At 41.5% G+C, this 17,958-nt stretch overlaps 1 long non-coding RNA gene across 2 annotated transcripts in view; it reads right to left on the bottom strand.

The window, feature by feature from the left end:
• The window catches only part of LOC105714251 (uncharacterized), a 99,489-nt gene that overhangs the window by 47,712 nt on the left and 33,819 nt on the right, over window positions 1–17,958 (bottom strand). For both annotated transcript variants that reach the window (XR_001106774.2, XR_010338156.1), the window contains exon 2: window positions 2,669–2,812. This is a non-coding gene — a long non-coding RNA (uncharacterized LOC105714251). The remainder of the gene's footprint in view (window positions 1–2,668; window positions 2,813–17,958) is intronic.

Raw genomic sequence — 17,958 nt, 5'->3', positions numbered from 1 at the left:
AGGGATCAGGTCTAAGAGTAAAGCTGGCCAGAGAAGGCCATGGCGTCGCCCACCACTCTCTCTCCAACTAAAGCAACTACCCTCTGAACCACCTGCTGGGATGCTACCCTCTGGGATTCCTCCATTGTACAAGAAGCAAATACCCAGGCACAGGGTAAGTGCTGACACAGTCTGTGCCGGCAATTGACAAGGAGTTTTTTTTTAAATTCTTTATTCCTTTGAAGAAAATTTAGCTGTCACACACAAGTTTGAAAAACACTGCCCTCAGATACCCCAAAGTAGGTGACTTGAGTTTCTGGCATGGGCTCCTCAGGACAACAACAAGCCAGTCATTCCCAATCCAAGGCAGGGCACTTGAGTGGAGTCAGCGTGAGTTTGGAAACAAAGTCGTGGCACCCAACTGAATGGCTGCAGTACTTCCCCAATTTAGTCAGACTCATAAAGCTCAAAGTAACCTCATAAACCTCTCCACCCATGCCCTTATTTCACAGATGAGGAGACTTCTAATGAAACATTTCTATCAGAATTTGACAAGTTATTCTTTTAGGAGATGTTTCCTCTACAACTGGCATTCTCATGATGGGGAATAATCTATATTTTCAAGGGAAAAACACAGTGATGGAATCTGAAACTTTAGGTGAAACTGGCTACCATTTAAATTTTGCATATGGCAAATTGCCACATGGGAAGGTTAAAAAAAAAAAAAGACTCAAGTCTGTAGCCCAGGAACCAATCATTCCATTATAATAGGACATCAGGCTCTCCTAACTATAATGACCAACAGATGAACAAAAACTTGGTATGCAAGTCCATATGAAGCATAGAGCTTTCTGGAAGCAAAAAACAAAGTCAAGTCAACTACAAGAGGGCTAAGAAAACTACTAGAAGATGTTTCTGGGAGATTCTAAACTGCATTGCAAACTGGGGTAAACTGACCAATCGATTTGGGATAGAAAGGCAGCAGAAACTGTCAGGCATTGGCATCACACTGGGTACGATTCAGGCCACGCCAGTATCAAACAGGTGTGCGATCACCTGCCTGGGACTCTGCTTCTCATTTCATAACCTCTGAAGGTGCGTATTTTTGATAAAAGTATAGAATTTAGGATTTTAAAAATGTCTTTCATATATTCAGTTTAAAAATCACATTTATTCCATCCAACTCTGATGGGGCAGAAATAATTTATCATCATCACAACAGGCTGTAAGGTCTAAAGCAGCAGCTACCACAAAGGCCTAATGCAATCTTTCTCCCTGAAAATTATTAATAAAAGAATGGTTTAGGTTGGCATTCTCTCCAGACCCTCAGAAGCTGGCTAAGTAACCTCAGAAGTACCCTGTTAGTTCGGTAATTCTGTGAGTCAATGGAAAAATAACAGCAATTAATCTTGGGCTCTATGTTTCAATGCCTTGCTATTAAAGAAAGAACATGATGAAATATGCACAGATAAAGCTCCTTTCTAGTTTTATCTCAGAACCTGATAAAAATAACTTACTTTTGCATATGCTCACTGCTGTATCTCCAGTACCTAGACAGGATCTGGTGTAAAGTGGGACCTCAAAAAATATTTTTCCAATGTCACTATTACCCAAAAATTCTGCAAAATGAAAAATGTGCCTTGAAAAAAAAATTTGTCATTTATATTGATATACGAATAAAAAAGGAAATCTCAAACTCAACATCCATTTTGATATATGTTCTTTTCTTGGTATGGGCTTGGTGAAATCAGACAAGTGAAGGTAATGCATATCCTCTCTATCGTTTACAATGTGATTTTGGGCAAATAACTTGAATGTTCTCTTAAGTATCCATGGCCTCATTTCTAAAATAAGGCCAATCATCTCTTCCTCACAGAGTTGCAATACAGATGAAATGTATAATAACTGTTTCAGAGCCTAGCACACAACAGACAGATATTCAACAAATAAATACCCATGAGAGAATATGGGAAAATCTCTTATATTCTCCGTGGACCTCAAATATGAGCCCTGAGTAAAGGTTAGTATCATCCATGTTACTTTCTGGGTTTCTCCCCAAAGAGATGAGTCCTTCATTCATTACAACAAGAATTCTCTGCCCTGGCTGTGATCAGAGATCCCAGGGGAGCTTTCTAGCCAGGTAATTTGAGGACCTTGACTCTCCAGGGGTGGGCAAGAAGAGAGGGCTCTCTGGTGTGGCTCCCGCCTGATCCTGAGCTCAGGCCCTGACCCAGGCCCTCCAGGAGCCCAGGTACTTGAGGACAGAGAGGCACCAGAAAGGTCACAGGCAGCGTGATGCTTCAGAGGCGACAAGAAACAGGCACAGCATGGGGAGCACCAGTAAAGGATAGCCGGCCCAAATTAGGAGAACATGAGCTGTGCCTGAGAGAAGCATCCTTAATTTAACCAGTACATGAAAAGCAGTTTGGAGATAGCTTCTTCAAGCTGTGATTTGACAGAAAGTTCAACTGAATATATACCTAAGCTTTCCAAAAAAAAAAAAAAAAAAAAAAAAAAACCACAGATCTGAAATTGGCTGGTTAATTTGGCCCAAACCATAACATATGGATATATCGAAATGCTGCTGAAAGCCTCCATTTTAAAAGTGGCATATGTATTTTTTCAATGTAAGCTTTAACATTTTTTTAAAAAAAAGCATTAGTGATATAATCAGAAGGTCAATACTTACAATGCTGAGCAAAAGCATTTCTCTTTAAGAGGGAGTCGATCAAGAAGTCTTTCTCATCTTGACCTCCTAGACAAGCCAGATGCTACTTTAATTCTTTGTATAACTTCAAGGATGTTATAACCCTTCAGGACTCAGTTTCTCCATCTGTTTGAAAAAAAAAGCAGGGAGGGATACATCTAGCTAACTCTCATTGCGAAATACGTGGTATCTTTGAGTATGCAGTTCCTGAGAAGGGTAAGAGGAAAGAGGGTTTCTAAAATAACACAAATTCACACAGGCTTTAAGAAAAAGTTCCTAGAGACCTTGTTCACCTCAAAACAGGACAGACCAAACAATATGCCCTCCTCTTTTTTCTTCTTAATCAAATTTCCATGACTTCATCTCCCAGATGCCACAAACGTCTCTCATATAAGCCAAGGCTTAAGATAGAATAAATCTACTTATAGGCTGGGAACTCTCTTGCTAAGTATGGGGTTGTGATAATCATGTAAGATGAGCATGAAGGCTCACACTGTGGATGCGGAGAAGGCCACATTGGGCCTGGTGCTATATGCTATTCAACACCTCTGCTCAGCACATAGTGAAACGTGTATGATACAGACAAGGAAAATCCGAGGCTTAAAAAAGCGCTTTCATTTAATACTGATGATGGGAGAATCACATAGTTTTATGATATATGCAAAGTATCAGCAAAGATCCTATTTTGTAACATTCTCAAATAATAATGAAGGAAAGGTCACAAAAACCAAATGCGGCCAAGACCAGTCTATTTTTAAAGCATGAGATATTTAGAGTACATGAAAAAAATGAATTTTTCATTAACTCCAATTCACAGAAAACCTTAGTATTCATTAAATACCACAAAAACTCTTCTCATAGGCTTTAAACTTGATAATGCTACATGCTCTAGAAACCCTCTAGAGTAGCTATGGAATATTAACATTTATTAAGCATTAAGAACTGCAGAGTACATAAATAGGGAAACTGCTCACTTACAAATGCAGGAATTCAAAAGCACGAAACAACAAACAATCCTGGGAACAGTTCAACAGTTTAACTCGCTACAACAGCCTGATTCTATAAGCACTTAAGTGTTCCTGGTTTGCAGTGATAAAAGTTCATCTTTAAAAACTGAAGAACTACTACTATAGCCAAAGGTTAACAAAGCACATTTGTTGAACGTCAATGAAAGGAAATTAACCAGGAATAAGAGAATTTGTACTAACATAACGTCTGCAAAGTGAAATGTCTTCGATCAATATTTATAGGGGAAACATGGCTCCCTCCTTTTCTCACACCATTTTTTAGGCATATAACACTGTGCATAAAATGCCCAACTTACACCATTTTGAAAGGGTTGCCCTAAAAAGCACAAAGCCATTTTTAATTACAGACAACTGCAAGAAGAACCAATACAACTCTTTTCCCACTTGCTGTTAGGGAAGAAATATACAGACAGCCAGAATGTTACTGAAAATGCTTAATGATAAACTCATGTTGCCAAAGATGGAGGTTTGTGAAAAATAGAATCTGCTAAACATTAATGTAAAAATGATCTATGGGAAATCCAATCTCCAATACACTTGTCAATAGAAAGTTGTAGAAGTATATAGCTGAACAGACAAATTATTTCTCCCATCTCCTTCGGAATGTTTTCACATTGCTTTTACAGTTCGGTTCATGAGATGTAATATGATCTAGTACACTGTGTAAATGGATTCATTTGGAAAGTCTCCTTTCATTCAGAGGTCTGAAAAATGCTTGCTTCCTGCGTTCCGAAGGAGGCCATTTTATAATCAGTAGTTTTTATGAGACTGACTTTGGGTGCTTCTCATGTGATTAGACACTGGCAAGCTCAGCCCTGGTGTGGGGAACAACTGAGCAGTAGTGAAATGCTCTTGCTCGAACACTCACAAGCCCAAAATAATCAGTTCTTAATATTACCTTCCCAAGGCATCCATTAAGTTTCAAGTATTTTATCTGAAAGGAGTAATAGCTACCAGCCACAAATACATGCCTAAATGCTACATGCAAGTTTGTTTCTGTCAGAAAAGAGAGGACAGGGTAGGAGGACACCAAAAGCCCCCCACCCCCAAGCCCCATGAATAGTTGGGTTGCCTGAGTCGTAAGGAAAGGAGAAAAAGGAGAGGGAGATACAGTGAAAAGAGAGAGGGGGCTGACAGGGAGAGAAAAGGGAAAGGAGGGAGGGAGAAAGGGACACAGGGAGGGTCTGGGGAAAGAGGGAGAGAGACAGAGAGAGGAGGGTTCCTAGTAGTAGGTGAGAAACCTGAAAAAAGACACTAAATTTCTCTGCCTTCAAGGCAGGTAAGAAACCTAAAAAGACACTAAATTTCTCTGCTTCCCTACGTCGCCTTAAAGGCAGGTGATTCTATGTTTGCTTTCACTTCCAAATAACTTTACCAATGCATATAGGTGAAGCCTAAAATTAAAATGAATTGAGAAAAAAATTGAGAGGCCTCAATTACATCATCAATGGAAAAGCAACACGTTTTTACCTCCCAGCCAAGAAGAGCATTCTGGGAAAGGAGACTCGCCAGCTTCCAAAGGCACCCAGCCTTGGGAGCTTGGCTACCTCATGGGCTGACTGCAGCTCAAAGGCCTGTTGTTGGAGACATAGCACATCCATCCTTCCCTCACGCCATCATCAACCTGATGGTGAGCTTTCTGAGTAAAGTGTCTTTGTTGGTTGGTTGAGGCCCTTGCCTCCTCCTTAGTTTGGGAGGCAGTTTTATTTCGTATCACATCACCACATTTACTAGAGTTGATTTGGGGAAAGTGGGTGTGGAGCAGGGATAAAGGAAGACATTACATCCTCTGTGGAAATTCCAGGCCTTTCCCCTCCTTTCAGGTACACCAGAGTTCACTGTGGTCATTATATTCAGAAGACTCACACAGTGCAAAAGGCAGTATTTTGGGGAATGAAGCCATAAACCAATAAAATAAGCCTCAAACTGGTTCCCCAATTTATTATTCTCATCTCCCATACACAGCATGTTACATGGAGTGCAACAGAACCAGGAAGTTCTTTCAGGATCAAAAAATTACTTCTATTTTTAAGAAATAACTTGTAAAGGCTGGGCGCCATGGCTCACGCCTGTAATCCTAGCATTTAGGGAGGCCGAGGTGGACGGATCACCTGAGGTCAGGAGTTTGAGACCAGCCTGGCCAACATGGTAAAACTGTCTCTACTAAAATTACAAAAATTATCTGGGAGTGGTGGCGGGTGCCTGTAATCCCAGCTAGTCAGGAGGCTGAGACAGGAGAATCGCTTGAACCAGGGAGGCAGAGATTGCAGTGAGCCGATATCACGCCATTGCACTCCAGCCTGGGCGACAAGAGCGAGACTTCATCTCAAAAAAAAAATTGTAATAGAAATATTTTTTTCAAAATTTAAGGCAGCAAAAAGTTTAGCACTCCTAGATAGCCCAAACTATTACTTTAAAAACTAGATAAATATATATGATGCTTAGATGTGGCAAACATTTTGAAAACGTTGAAGAATAAAATATTGATTCATTAGACAGTGTAATTTGTCTTTTGTTTTAAAACTCAGATACTGTCATAATAAAAAAAGAGTTGGCAAAATAAGGTTCATTTTTCAATTACTTTGCAATTTCTTGTCCTTTTTTCTACCTGCCAGTGTGTGAGAGACTGCTACACAAGTTAAGGCAAAAAATATAAACCTCCCCTATGGCTCAATTTCCTTTTAAGTAACATGAGGAAATTGTCAAAGATTTGTTTATGCCCCTCATAACTTTTGGGAATAAGTAAAACTTATAAAGTACTTTGCAAATATAAAAAGCTGTTTTAAAAGATGGGGTAGGGGGTGGACACGCAGAATAAGTATTTCTAGGTCAAAATTCTTATTTCATGACTACCTTTTAATTTTTGAAGTCTCCTATATTTTCAAAATGTATTTTATAACAGCCACAATCCCTAGAGAAGCATTTTTAGTTAACACTCTTTGAACTGAGGAAGAAGTGTCTCAGATTTGGAGCCTAAGGAGACGTGATGACTAAAAACACTGTGGGATCCTGGATGGGATCCTGGAACAGAAAAAGGCCCTAAGTGGAAAAACTGGTGAAATCCAAATACAGTCTGCAGTTCAGTTAGTAGTTCTGTACCAATGTTAATTTCCTGGCCTTGATAAGTATACCACGGTTAACAGAGGAAGCTGGGCAAAGGGTATATGGGAACTCTCTGTACTATTTTCACAATTCTGCAAATTCTAAATTAGCTCAAAATCAAAAGCTTTAAAAAAATCATTCTTTGAATAAGAAAATCAGTTGTTACATGTTTTATTAAGAATCTAAATCTTAGGAGGCTGAGGCAGGAGAATTGCCTGAACCCAGGAGGCGGAGGTTGCGGTGAGCCGAGATCGCGCCATTGCACTCCAGCCTGGGTAACAAGAGCGAGACTCCGTCTCAAAAAAAAAAAAAAAAAAAAAAAAAAAAAGAATCTAAATCTTGACCAGGCACGGAACACTTTGGGAGGCCGAAGCAGGAAGATTGCTTGGAGCCCACCCACGAGTTAAAGACCAGCCTGGACAACATGGCAAGACCCAATTTCTGTAACCGAGAAAAAAAAAGAACCTAAATCTGTAAGTTATTGTGTACTGTAATGTTATAGTGAAATGATTCCACTAGATGGCACTCTGCTTTCTTCAGTGACCAGAGAGACACCTCTTCACACTTCCAGCATCCATCACCTGATAGAATTACTTCTTGGGCTTATTTTATACCTCCAATGGGCACACGTCTCTGCACAATTTATTCTGTGATTTAAGTCTCATTATATAAAATACTGTTTGCTTTATTTTCTTAAAATGTCTTCTTTCAGGGCCGGGCGCGGTGGCTCACGCCTGTAATCCCAGCACTTTGGGAGGCCGAGGCAGGTGGATCATGAGGTCAAGAGATCGAGACCTTCCCGGTCAACATGGTGAAACCCCGTCTCTACTAAAAATACAAAAAATTAGCTGGGCATGGTGGCGCATGCCTGTAATCCCAGCTACTCAGGAGGCTGAGGCAGGAGAATTGCCTGAACCCAGGAGGCGGAGGTTGCGGTGGGCCGAGATCGCGCCATTGCACTCCAGTCTGGGTAACAAGAGCGAAACTCCGTCTCAAAAAAAAAAAGAAAAAAAAGAAAAAAATGTCTTCTTTCAGGATTCAAGCCTTACTATCATTCCAGAATTTTAAGACAAGGTTTGTGAATCCAGCAACTCAACACATTTACTAGGCCATTACTTTGTGTCACTATTATCTCTGCAGTCTGAGGAAACCCATTCTCTTTAGCATTGACCGACATAAAAACTGTCCATCCTCCTACGCATTTGAAAACTGCCTAAGATTCAAAGAGTAACTCTGGGCAAGGAGGAAACATGCTTTCCACCCTGTTTGCATGACTCTGATGATGCTGGACACCCAAGTGATTTTTACTGCTTAAATACACGGTTAGCTATTCAATAATAACTTCTAGATTCCTTTTGTGTGTCAAGGGTCAAAACCAAGGTTCCTTTTTAAATTAAAACCAAATAGCTAGGAGTTCACCAGTTCCAACAAGGTTTGGCTTCTGCACTCCAATCGTATTTATTAATATCTGTAGCATTTCCTGGTCCATTCAATAATGTCCTGAATAAAACAGTCCTGGTCATCCATATTCCTCAGCTCATCACTGCTCTCTGCTGAAAAGCTCCAATAAACCCAAGACTCTTAAGTTCCATCCAATACTGAAGTTTCATTTTAGGAAAGGTATTTCAAACGTTGCTAACATGAATTTAAAACATAAAACAGTTAAACTCATTCAGGGGGCTTCCATGTCAAAATAAAAATAGTCGTGCTGTTTATTAACCTTTTTCCAAAGTGCTAAACCTAGAGGAGATTGGAAAACCTTCAATCTCTGAATTTTACATAATACGCGATTATAGTACTTCAGAATAAACTGGAAATAGTGATTATGCATAAGGGAGACGATACTTGTAATACCTGGCACTGGCCAAAACCAAAAGACATAAAAACAGGAGACACCCTCAATTTGGACTGAGGTGTCTTGCAAAGGCTTGAGGCAATTCTTACACCAAACATCCCTGTAAATCCCTCTGAATTCATTTTTCATTTATATATACCAACAAAAACGCTGAAGAGTAGAATACAATAATCAAATTCGATTTAAAAAACTATTTCCCTTTAAAATAAACAATCTTCTCTAATTGTGAAAGCAAAACTCTAAGATAAATTTTTTCCTAAATAAAACATGAAGCCCTTCAGGATGGTTTCTCCAGACCCCTTATCTGGCCCAGGGTCAAGGGAAGTTAGGAAAATGGAGTTTCAAGGAAAATAACATTTAAAAAATATTTTCAAGAAGAATGAAAACAAAACATTTTTTGATTAACACACAGATAATAGAAAATTCCACAACAGACTATCCTGTCCTTGCACATTTTGATTAGTTTTCTGTTTTCTCTATTCATAAATAATGTCATGATCCTTCATTTTAAAAAGATAGCATCTATGTTTATGAAAAGGATGGTTGGTCAGTTCTTGTACTTTTTTCTATCATGATAAGAAAAAAAAAAATCCAAGTAAGAAAAATTCAAACAAACCTTTTATGGTTCGGTTCACAGACATCACTGCCAACCTTGTTTTGATCAACTGGTTGCTCTTGCTTAATGGACCTCTATGGTATTTCTTCAATGCAAAACAAGAAGCAAGCTCCCCCCAGGAAGCCAGTGGAAAAGAAGCCATATTTGTAATAATTCTCAAAAGACAGAACTTCCTAAGAAGCTTAAACAGAGTTACTTTTCAATCTCCCTAAGGGGAATCCTTATTGCGACCACTTCAGCTGCCTTTTGTATTAAAGCAACCTTTAAATAGCTCTCCTTCTACTTATATTCCTTCTAAATTCACTATTGTTACTCATTATGAGTTCACCAATATTAGTCAGCACAAGTCAGTTAGTCACCATATTTTTTAAACCACCAAGCCCCCCCACCTTCAACTTCTGGTTTTCCTTTCCCTTCAGTATTTTGCAACATTTGAGAGGATGAGTAACTGTACCCAAGAAATGCTGCTGGGCTTCTTCTGTTTGTTTGTGGTCTAAAAAGTGATCATATCTCCATTAAAAAAAAAAACAGGAATGCAACTCTTCACAACTCTTTCCAGCCACTTTCTTTTCTTGTGAAAAGGTAACACCTAGGATTTAGGGAGTTACCTTGAGATTAAAAATTTATTCCGCATATTTTGTTTGGCCATCATTTCTCTTTTAACTTATTTAGTAACAGGTTACACAGTCTTTTATTTATTTATCCAAACAATAAATAGGCAAATGGGTACCATTCTTTCTTTCGAAAGACCCTAGTCTATGATTTCTGTCAATTACAAATAAGAAATGAAAACTGATCCTGGAAACTTAGCGTCTGTGTTGGCCTTCAAAATTGTCTCTCAATTCGGGTCCTACACAATCAGCCCCATCGTATCTTCTCTATCTTCCAAGACTTTCACAAATCTGCCATCGCTATAAGTACTTGCTGGATTGAAAGAAAAAGCCTCCTTGCTCTGAGCAATTCACAGGGACCTTGAAAGTTCCCCTGCCCCTCTGTCCATCCACCCACAATCACCTGAAACCAGAGGCTTCCCAAGAAACAGAATTGGAAATGGAAACAGAAAACTTGCCTAACCACCGTGACTAGCAGCCATCCCTGCTCTCTGGACTCACAGTGTACCTACATCCTCATCCTTCCTAACCACCATGTCCCCACATCTTCCCTTCCCAACTGAACAGTTGGTTCCTTCCAGAGATTCTACCCTGAGGTTTCTGTTTGACCCACAACACCTGGCATTTGGATGCACATACTAAATATCTGCAACGAGAAACCTCCCTCATTTTTTACAGGTAGGACATCCGAGACCTACAGCAAATTCTTGTCCCACCCCTGTGTGGGTTTCCTTTTGCCATTCAAGCAACCTGGAATAGCAGTGGTGTATAATTCAAACAACACAAGGGAGAATTCCCCAGGGAACCAGTAATCACCATCTGCATCTCCTAATGAGCACCACAAATGTGGCCCTCACAATACTAAGGTAATCTGCCACGTCATAGGGATCTTTCCTTCCACATAGACAAATGCCACCAGGAATTGCCATGGAATCGTCTATTCGGCCTTTACAGAGTGGCTGTATTGAACTTAAGAGGGGTTTTGCTTGCTATGCAACATTGTGTGTAGACTTTCTCTTTGAATTTCTTCCCCCCTCCCCCCGCAATGGAGTCTTGCTCGATCGCCCAGGCTGGAGTTCACTGGCGCGATCTTGGCTCACTGCAATCTCTGCCTCTCAGGTTCAACTGATTCTCCTGCCTCAGCCTCCTCAGTAGCTGGGATTACAGGCGCCCGCCACCATGCCGAGCTAATTTTTATATTTTCAGGAGAGACGGTGTTTCACCATGTTGGCCAGGCTGGTCTTGAACTCCTGACCTCATGATCCGCCCGCCTTGGACTCCCAAACTGCTGGGATTACAGGCATGAATGACCACGCCCGGCCTCTCCTTGAATTTCTTACGAAAAGGAAAGATGGAAGAAAGTGGTGGCCAATATGCAAAAGTTTTTAAACTAGCCATTCACATTTGAATATGGAAAAAAATCTTCACCTATTAATTGCTATACTTTCTCTCTCCTGTGTGTCTGTGAGGAGGGAGGAGGTGAAAGAACCAAGAGAAGAGCCAGGAATGGTAAGTGAACAAGCTTTATATTAGAGTAAACGTGACCTTTCCAATACGCTCATAATATGCGATCATTCCCAATTACCTTACCGACTGCACTTCTCATACAATTTATAGAAATTACGTGACATCTAGCAGCTTGGTTTTGTAAAAAGAGAAAAAAGTTTAGTATTTAAAATTTGAAAAAATGATAAAAATACAGCACTCCAAGGACAGAGTAGTGCATTTAAGATTTGTGCATTTCACTTTATGGAAATTTTACTTTAAAAAAATTATGAAATAAATGCTGAACTTACAATGCAGAAGCATAAGGACATTATTTTTTAATGCATTAGAAAATAAGATGGGTAACGCACGGGAAGATGAACAGCTAGATAGTTTGACATTTGATAAAGCAAGTACATTAAAATACTAGCACACTGGCCTATAATCCCAGCACTTTGGGAGGCCGAGGCAGGCAGATCACTTGGTCAGGAGTTCAACACCAGCCCCGGTCAACAAGGTGACTGTCTCTACCAAAAATACAAGAATTAGCTGGGCATGGTGGCATGAGCCTGTAATCCCAGCTACTTGGGAGGCTGAGGCAGGAGAATCGCTTGAACTAGGGAGGCAGATCTTGCAGTGAACTGAGATTGTGCACTGCACTCTAGCCTGGGTGACAGAGTGAGACCCTGCCCTCCCTCCCCCGCCCACACACAAATACCAGCACTTTGGGAAGCTTAGATGGGAAGATCACTTGAGGCCAGGAGCTCAAGACCAGCCTGGGCAAAATGACAAGACTCTATCTCTTTAAAAAAAAAAAAAATTATATGACCGGGCACGGTGGCTCACACATGTAATCCCAGCACTTTGGGAAGCCAAGGCGGGCAGATCACAAGGTCAAGAGATTGAGACCATCCTGGCCAACATGGTGAAACCCCATCTCTACTAAAAATTCAAAAATTAGCTGGGCATGGTGGCATACACCCCTGTAATCCCAGCTACTCAGGAGGTTGAGGCAGGAGAATCCCTTGAACTCAGGACGCAGAGGTTGCAATGAGCCAAGATCACGCCACTACACTCCAGCCTGGTGACAGAGGGAGACTCCCATCAAAATCTGGAAACCATCATTCTCAGCAAACTGACACAAGAACAGAAAATCAAACACTGCATGTTCTCACTAATAGGTGGGTGTTGAACAATGAGAACACATGGACACAGTGAGGGAAGCATCAGACACCAGGGTCTGTTATCGGGTACTAGGGGAGGGACAGCGGGGGGTGGGGAGGGACAGCGAGGGGTAGGGAGGTTGGGGAGGGATAACATGGGGAGAAATTCCAGATATAGGTGACGGGGGGATGGAGGCAGCAAACCACATTGCCATGTGTGTACCTATGCAACAATCCTGCATGATCTGCACATGTACCCCAGAACCTAAAGTACAATAAAAAATTTTAAAAATTTTAAAAATAAACAATTTTATATATTATCTCCATACAATAAGTATTTTGAATGAGGAAAATAATTATGTGCCATTATTATAAAGCATTAATTTTTTAAAACTTTATTTTTTAGGTGGTAGGTATACATGTGTTCACTGTAAAATCTTTCAACTTTGCCATAGACTTGAAGATGTTCATAAAAAATAGGAGGAAAAACTTATTTTTTGAAGCCATATATACACAAAATTAGGGCTTGTTAAAAGTCTCTTTAAAATATTTCTTCTTGTCTCCAAATTGGCATAGACAAAGCAAGGAGTCCCTGGCTTCCACCTGCCTTCTAAAGGGATCCCTCCCTTTGGGGAAAAAAATATGTGAAGACCCTCACCTGACTCACACCTGAGAAGCAGCTGACTGCCCTGACAGTTGGCAGGGCTTAAGCATGCAACTCCTCCCCAGCGTTCTGTAATGGAAAGGACGGGACCAGCTGTCGCTGCCGTAAAATGGTGCACCTGGTCCTCCCTCTCTCTCCATCACATTCTCAACTCAAGTGTGTCTGAGGGTCTGGGGCTGCAAGGAAGCCGCATTCTACAGCCTGCAAGTATTTCCCCAGGCGCTTCAGACTTGTTTGTCAGCTTTTTCTAAGGCTTTTCTGGGGGAAAAAAAGAAAAATAAAAAACGCTTTTTCTGAAGCTTTTCTCCTTCCCATCCAGTCAGCTGCACACTGTCTTGCTTTCCAGAGGACATCAAAGAAGCAGAGAAAGGCAAGGCATTCCCTGACTCCTCTTAACTCCGGGCAAGATAGAGGCATTTATTTTTTTGAGACAGAGTTTCGCTCTTGTTGCCCAGGCTGGAGTGCAATGGCGCGATCTCAGCTCACTACAACCTCAGCCTCCCGGGTTCAAGCGATTCTCCTGCCTCAGATTCCTGAATAGTTGGGATTACAGGCCAGCATGCCCAGCTAATTTTTTGTATTTTTAGTAGAGATGAGGTTTCTCCATGTTGATCAGGCTGGTCTCGAACTCCCGACCTCAGGTGATCTGCCCGCCTCGGCCTCCCACAGTGCTGGGATTACAGAAGTGAGCCACTGTGCCTGGTGAGAGGCATTTGTAGTGCTGCAGTGGAGACCACACACTCTATACCACATCCCGGCTCACAGAGGGGCCCCCAGCCAACTATAGGAAAAGTTAAAGAGAAGCTCCCACCCTCGGTTGCTTCTCATCCCTATCCAGGAATCCTAAGGGATGGGGAGGAGAAAAAGGCTCATTCTCCCAGCTTGTACCGCCAAAGACAGGCGATCTCTAACGCTGCAGCATCTGTGAGGACAAGGACCCCAGCCACTATCAAAATCTGGCCTCTCCAGCTGTCTCATCATTTTGCTCTCAGGAAAAAACAAAGTTGTGAAAAAAATGAAAGTAACACTACGCATTTCAGATTCTCCTTTTCAGATTCTCCCTATCAGATTCTACCCCAACCACGTGTTCTTTCAAGTCAAATCTTCGTCTTCTGGTTCTCTGGCAGCACTTCTTAGACTAAAGCCAGACCACAGAGCATATTGCTGGTGTGGTTTTGCTCTAGCCAGAGCTGCTGCTTCAACTCTGAGTGGGGCTGGAATCCATATAGAAGCTGATCTGTGAGAAACACCCACAAAGTCCAATGGGAAAACCCATTAACTAACCGTAATGATCTCATAGGTCATCCATCCTTTCAGGGCTCCAACAGCTCCTTTCTCGACCCACCCCCTTTTCCCCTTATCTCTTCCCTCTAGACATTCTATGGAAGCACAGACAACTTTAGGAGAAAATGCCACGTTTATCACAGTGAGCACTTGAGCACATGCCTCAGTCCGTACCCCTAAGGGACAGTCTGAGAGACTGTAATACTGAGAGGCAGCCAGATGGGGTGTGTGAGGAGGGGGGCTTTGGAGGAGTGTGAACCTAAATTGCTACTACTAGAATTTCAGTGGAGGAAATTCCATGTTTTCCAAGTATGAAAGTCTGCTATTAAATATCACAAACAAAAATTCCATGTCTTAGCGTACATGTCTCAGATTTATTTCTCTATGTTCTCTGTGGTTTGGTTGTTTTACCTCACAAGAAAAAGCTTTCATGAGACCACTCTTTACAAAAAGACGAACTACCTTCACAGATGAATGGATAAACAAAATACAGTATATATACATAACGGAATACTATTCAGCCTTAAAAATAAGGAAAGCCTGTCATGTGCGATAACATGGATAAAACTGTTGGACATAATGTTACGTGAAATAACCCAGACACAGAATGACAATTGCATGACTCCATTTATATAGGGTATCTAAAGTATTCAAACTCGTAGAAACAGAAAGTAGAATAATGCTTGTCAGGGGCTACGGGGCAGAGGAAAATGGGAGTTGTTCAATATACTTTCAGTTTTGCAAGACGAAAAAGTTCTAGAGATCTGTTGCACAACAATGTGAATATATTAACGCTACTATACTGTACACTTAAAAATGGTTAGCGTGGGCAATTTTATGATATGTGTTTTTTGCCACAATTTTAAAAGTACCATCTTCATGCCACATTTTGGATATTCGAACTCTCCAAGTCAACATTTTGATATTTCAAAATAAGGCAAATATTTGGGTGACTTATCTCTTGCTAAAAATGAAAACCCTAAAATTCAATTGCTTCGAAGGCTCAAAAAGGATAATTAAGAAGCACTTGAAACCATTGCTTGAGCCAAACTTTGTCATTTTAAGCACGCATGACATTTTCATAGCAGGAAGGATCCTGACATTCTTCTCAAATGGTATGCATGGTATGCTGAATTGGCTTCTAAATCAAATGAGGCTGCTGATATGTAGCCTTTTAGCAAAAGAAGGATATATCACAAGACAGCCTCAGAGACCGAACACTGCGGCTATTCTAACAAAGCAGCGAAATGAATCATTCATGCGTGGAGGGAGTATACAAGCGTTACTAGCTACTGCCACTTTTTGAATGGTTCCCGCACTGGTTCCCCCTCTACCAAACCTCTTCACTCTCTCATTCCTCTAAACACTAATCCATCGTCCATTCCCCTGAAATGTAGACATTTCACGAAGGAGACAACATTTGTAACTTATTCACACAGCTCTCCGTTCAGAAAAGCTAAACTCAAAGCAAACTGCACATTTCTAAAGCTCATGATTTCAACTTTCCACATAAGAATTATAACGTAAGGGAAAGAATGGGAATGCTGAAGACTATTTCCCCTATAACAGAAATCTCATGAACATTTCTGTATCTTGACTATGGAGATGAAAAAACAAGTACTATATAACTGAATTTCCCAATAGCTCATGACTCCTTGGCTTTTGGGATCGATGATTCAGAAGAACATTCTCCATCTGCATTTCACCAGAAGCATTATGGAGGTATGTGAAAACATGAACAAGATAGGAAATATATTTGCATAGTTTCTGTATGATTTGCATACTCCTCCACAAACTGCACTCTATTGAAAACACACACACACACACACACACACACACACACACACACAGAGTAAAGGTTAGTTTCTGAACGCCATAAGGGCATGCCATGATTTTTCTGACTTCTGCCCCCATCGCAATTAATTTGTACCTGATGCCACTATCACTGACACAAGTACCGCCTCAGAGTGCAAGAGATGAAAAGCCAGGGAGAAGCAATCCTATGAGGCTTTGTCCAGGGCGAGCCTCCAGTGCATATACTGGCCTAAGAAAAGCTGCAGTAGGTACATACCAGGAACATTCTGGCAGGGGTCTGAGAAATAAAGGACAGAACAGACTGAACTGCAATGTCATGGTTCAAGCTATAATCAGCAAAGTCTCCCAAATTCACATGCCGTGGAGCAGTAGAGATGTCTTAACTATGAAGTGGGCAGAGCCAAAGGCCCCCTCCTTGCTCATACTTCATCACCCATCTTCTCTGAATCTAGCCATAGGAGCTGCTACTAAATAATTCTTTACATGGTACTTATTTGGGGAATTTGAAGCTCTCGTCCTCTCAGGCGTGTGTTCCTGTTTTAATAGAAAGTATTGGCCGGGCGGGTGCTCATGCCTGTATTCCCAGTACTTTGGGAGGATCACCTGAGGTCGGGAGTTTGAGACCAGCCTGACCAACATGGAGAAACCCCATCTCTACTAAAAATACGAAATTAGCCGGGTGTGGTGGTGCATGCCTGTAATCCCACCTATTCGGGATGCTGAGGCAGGAGAATCGCTTGAACCTGGGAGGCGGAGGTTGTAGTGAGCAGAGATCGCCACCATTGCACTGCAGTCTGGTCAAGAAGAACGAAATTTCATCTCAAAAAAATAAATAATAATAGTAAAGTATCAGGCCAAGCATGATGGCTTACGCCTGTAAATCGCAACACTTTGGGAGTCCAAGGGAGGAAGATTGCTTGAAGCCAGGAGTTTAAGACCCGCTGGGGCAACATCCTGTGACTCCCGCGTCTCGACAGAAAAACCTTTTAAAAAAAATTAGCCAGGCGTGGTGGCACGAGCCTGGGGTCCTAGCTACTCAGAAGGCCAAGAAGAGAGGGTCGCTTGAGCCCAGGAGATCAAGGCTACAGTGAGAGATATGATTGTGCCACTGCACTCCAGCCTGTGGAACAAGGCAAAACCCTGGTCTCAAAAAAAAAAAAAAAAGGCATCAAAGATCTTCCATCAAGAAAAGACGGAAGCCCTGGGTGGGGACTCCTAGAGGCCAGAGTCGACTGTTCCCATCGGCCAAAGCCTGTTCCCATCCCATGGGTAGCACCAGGCTGCTGACAACAGCTCTGATACACATGTGGCAGGACTGACAAGAATGAGCTGCTTCGTTCTGGTACACCCCCCATCCAACCCCGTAAACTTCTTCCCCCTCCCCTCTCAAATCAGGCTGGGTGGGCAGAGTACCTGGGATCCCCTGCCCAGGGGTTCAAAGCAGACAGCAGGGCCTCCTCACTCAAACTGTAATCTACTGAAAACACACACACACAAACACACAATCTATTGAAGACTATTTCCCCTATAACAGAAATCTGATGAACATTTCTGTATCTTGGCTATGGAGATGAAAAAACAAGTACTATGTAAATGAATTTCCCAATAGCTCATGACTCCTTGGCTTTCGGGATCTATGATCCCAAAAC

The sequence above is a fragment of the Aotus nancymaae genome, unplaced genomic scaffold (assembly GCF_030222135.1).
Source record: "Aotus nancymaae isolate 86718 unplaced genomic scaffold, 86718_ANA_hifiasm-v0.15.2.pri h1tg000058l, whole genome shotgun sequence".
Lineage (NCBI taxonomy): Eukaryota > Metazoa > Chordata > Mammalia > Primates > Aotidae > Aotus > Aotus nancymaae.
The sequence above is the reverse complement of the archived record's forward strand: the minus strand, read 5'-3'. Positions and strand labels throughout refer to the sequence as shown.